Consider the following 4732-nt stretch of genomic DNA (forward strand, 5'->3'; position numbering starts at 1 on the left):
GAGTTGAACTTTAGCATTTTAAAGTATGTTATTACACCTTTACAAACATATTGGTGAAGAAATTGTTTGGTAACAATTTAGCTGGCAGATTTTGATATGTTTCTCTTACTATTAGAGCTTTTCTCTACCAAAGTAATTATTTCAATTTAATGACAAATAGATATTAAACAGAAATATCACCTATGAAATTGTAACCAGGCTGTGCATACATTAAATTAATCTGTGAGGAAAGTCAACAGGAGGTCAGTCAGCCCTTTCAGTGGGAATCTCTGTCGTGTTCTCTACCTGCTCAACTAAAGAAACTCTTATGGGGATGCTCCAGGGGCAGTTGTGGATGCTTGTGGAACATCTGCAGCATGTGGTCACCTAACACCTGACTAAGACACTTACTGTGGGCTTTTCCTTTAATTTGTTATCTGTCTGGTTCAGGAGTTTTCAACAGTTTGGCAAAGACATTCATAATCCTGGGAGAATGAATCCTAATGGGGCTTTTTTTCCCCTCTAAGACCATCTTGAGTTGGATGTTTTATATTTAGACTGAAAAGTATTGACAGCTAAGACGTGGCTTGCTCCCTGTAGGATGAACTGTAATAACAACAATCCCACTGAGGTAGATTTGTAATTTTTGTCTTTGGAATATTCACAGAAAATTGACTTGACTTGCAGCTTCATACTCTGTATACTGCTGTAGCCAGACCTTGACTGCCTCCACCATGGAGGTCCAGCTCCATGGTGGAGGCTGGTTTGTTTCTTGTGACCAGAGTAAAGAAGTGTGGATGGAGCATAGACTGTATAAAAGATGGACGTAGCTACCATGATGTCGCCCGCTGGTTTCTGCACTGAGAAAATGAAGCCAGGGTTTTGCTACTTCCTGGTTGACATCTTGGATTTTTGGAGCCAGTGACGCAAAAATCGTCAGAGGGGGGCGGAGCCATAGGAGCAGCGATTGGTCAGACGGATTGAGAGGCGGGCCCTCTCTGCCCGCCCACATTTACCGCCTTCTGCTCACTTCATCTGTATGGTCACTGCCGACTGTCAATCAAGCCAGCCACGCCCCTTGCCCCGCAAAATTTTGACGATTTTTAAAAAATTCAGTATTGATTTATTTTCAGATTGGCCACCTGATCTCTGGACTTGACCATGAAAACTAATTTAAAGAAAATCCTGAGCTGGAGGAATGCGGTATTTCGTGATCTGTGATCACGTCTTTTCCAATTCATTTCTATGGGAGCCAGGGCTTTTTGGAGCCAGCAGCTAGCGGACGTAGTGATATTGCAGGTTTTTGACACTTCCGGGTTGGCGTCATTTTTCAGGGCCGGTTGCTACATCCAGCTTTTATACAGTCTATGGGATGGAGTCAGGGATGTGAACATTTCTGTGTCAGCGTAATGTGGTTTCATTACAATGTTGCTTCTGGAATGTGCCTCCTTAACCAACTTACAAAAATGAAAGATGGCTGCCAAACAGAATCACATTTGTTTCCAATTAATGTCATGCAAACACTGCCATCTTCTCTTAGTCACTGGCTTCATGAACAAAAAAACAACCAATGAAGTTGATTTTTTACTTGCGCATCACCCCACGCCAGGAGTATAAAAGGCGCACTCACCGCGCATGCTTGCGTTTTGCCAATGATCGCAGATTGTATTTTTGCTTCAAACAAATAGCGGATATATCATAATCCAATCAGATGTACAGGTCAGGACACTGGACAACACAGCACTACTTGGAGTGGCTGCATGTCTCAGTGCAAGGGCTGTTTCTTCTGTCACTGCCTCTCAGTATAAATGGATGAAAACACCACATCTGATCACACTCATCCTTCATCATCAATGGCACAGCGGCCAAATGTTTTCACACACACAATACAAGCAGCGTTTTCTTACATTCGAGACTTGATAACTCAGTAAGCAAATCACTGATCCCAATGCATAATAAATACTGAACTGTACTCACCCATTAGAAGTTCATCCTGCGGGCAAAGTCGCTGACAACATTGCTCAAGCCCAAATTCCTGGCTCTGTTGTTCTCTACTGAGAGCATTGCCAACTCACTTAGTCTTTCCTGTCCCATACTGCTCCTCAAATATGTTTTGATGAGTTTGAGCTCAGAAAAAGAGCGCTCTGCAGTCGCAGCAGTGATGGGTATGGTAAGATACAAAGCAATGCTGTGCAAACATTGCTGAAGGAGTCTGCCACAGAGCTGCGCTGCCAGGAGACGGGTGAGCAGGCCCACTGTACTGACATCACATGGGCCCAAGAGTGGGCCCCCTACTGCACCGGGGCCCCGGTGCATTGCAGCGCCTGCAGGTGGGAAACAATGACAAAGCCCCCAGAGTGATGCAGTCAGACCATTTTTTTTGCCTGGCTGGGACTCTGTACAAGAGCTTTGCTAATAGAAACATATAGTTTATTTATTTACATATGACATCAACAGCTTTTCTTTGACTAAAATACAAAATCAGTGTAAACATTTTCTGGCTATTCAGAACTACTGGGTTGTATGTGGCTGTACGGGGGTTCCTGCACTGTTAAAATCAGCGAGATACGGTGAGGTTCATGGCTGGTGAGGCACTGACTTCATCAGAATCTGATTTACAAATATATGCACTCTACGCAGTAGCATATTTGCCATTTGATTGGCAGCAGTTTATGGGTTATGTTTCATATCTGCATTCAGTACACATACAAGCTGGAGCCCACGAAACGCATGTTTTTTTTTTCTTCTTTATTTCAAAATTACCAAAACTGACGAGGCTAAATGAAAGAATAAATACTTTATAGTACAAATCACTGGATAAATAAAACCATTTAAATGATTTTATCATTATATATTTCTCTGCTTCACCTGCCTCCCCTGACTGCACACCACTGGTTAAAATGTATCTGTGTGGGAAGAAAAAAAAAAAATCACCAGCTACTGGAAGCTGGAAGCCTAACTCCAGCTCTGAGTTCTTGTCCTCTAGTTTTTCACTACTGGCTGTCTGTGATGGCCAGGGCCAAATTTAGCTCTTGGCTGTGGAGAAATTATGGCATATAAGGCTAATCATGTTACAACTTTTGTGTTAATCATATGACCCCATTATCTCACTGAAAAATAAATGATTGTTAAAATTATAAAAATATGTTTTTGGAATTGAAATTAGAATTTCAACCATTCGGTCCACATGGAAAGTCTAGAGGACCAGTAAGATTATTTTATTACATGCATATGCTAAGAGAGACAACAGGAATTCAGGCAGCTCTGCCAACTGAAGTTTAGGACACACATTCTTTTAGTCAGATCAACTGACATGGAGGCAAAGGCACAAGCTCTAAAGCTGAGCAGCTGTCATAGGAATAAATCAGGCACCATCTCTGGGTGTAGTTGTGTTCTCTGTAATACATCCATGGCAATGACCTGCCTCTGTCCCAAAATATTAATGGGAAGCAGAGATCAAAAGCACAGAGCCCTACTCACACCAGTAAGGTCAGCATGAAAGAGTAAAGTCAGCAGAATTAGAAATGGAGAAAAAAAAAAAAAAGGAAAGTTAGCATGAAAAGCATGAAAAAATCTTTTTAGCATGAAACAGTTACGTGACATAACATAAAAAGCAGTGGTGTGCCGTCAAGGCCAGCAAGGCCTTCTCTGCTGGCCTAAACTCTATCAGAACCACTGGCTTATGTTGTAAACTTTTCCCATTAATCTTTTAACCTTATTCCCAATAGTCTATTCTCTTCATTTCATAGCGTGTCTCTGGGCTGTGACGATTCCAGCAGTGTATGTTTATATTAGAGCTTTTATCCAATCATATTTCTGCCATCATGTGTTGCCAGGGTCACAGAAATCTGACCTGAGGCCTTCAGAATCAAAAGTGCAGGCGTCTGTAGTTTAAAAGTACAGTGGCCGACGGGGGCAAATGATGTGCATATACATAAACCAGTTGCATATACATGAATGCGTTGCATAAACAGAAACGTGCTGCAAAAAGAAAACGCTGCAAACACAGAAACACACTGCAAAATTGCTGTGATGCTTTTTCTATTGCTTTTTGTTGCTGTCTCACTTTCTTGGTGTGGTCAGGCTTTCTCTGATTGAGCTTTTGCTGCATGTCGAATCTTCTGGGAGGGGTTTTGAAAATATTTGTGTGTGGCTCCGGTAAAGTCAAAGTACATTTACAGCTGTCCCAGTAGATTTGCAAAAAAAGTTTCTGTTTTCCCTCATAACATCACTGTAGCATTAATGGCTTAACTGCCAATGATCCAACATCATAAGCATGCTGTAAATGCCTTTAAGAAGTATCTATTGTAACTATTTTGAATCAATGCTGTGCAGTGCATCACTGCATACCACAATTTTTTGTCAAACAAACCTACACTCCTGACCACACCTCGGATTTCGGCAACAAAACTAGAGACCTTTCTATGACAGAAAGTTTGTCTCAAAGAACTCAGGCTCCTTATCCCTGCAAGGAAATATTCCACTATAGATGAATATGTCAGGATGTCTCACTGAAAACTGACAGAAAGTTTACATTTTAGAAATTAGAGCAAAGCACAAAAATGCGACAGTAGCTTGAAAATGCAGAAAAGCTGCTTGACTTCTGAGGGTTTAATCTATATCTTGGAGAAGATGCACGATGCAGAAACTATTCGAAGAAGACCAACTTCCACTGTTTTCATGTCAACTCTGAAGGTTCGCCATCTTGTCTGCAACCAGGTGCCTCTACCTGCCCTTTGAAGAGGGTGTACCA

Source organism: Stegastes partitus, unplaced genomic scaffold (assembly GCF_000690725.1).
Source record: "Stegastes partitus isolate 25-593 unplaced genomic scaffold, Stegastes_partitus-1.0.2 Scaffold622, whole genome shotgun sequence".
In the NCBI taxonomy this organism is placed as follows: Eukaryota; Metazoa; Chordata; class Actinopteri; family Pomacentridae; genus Stegastes; species Stegastes partitus.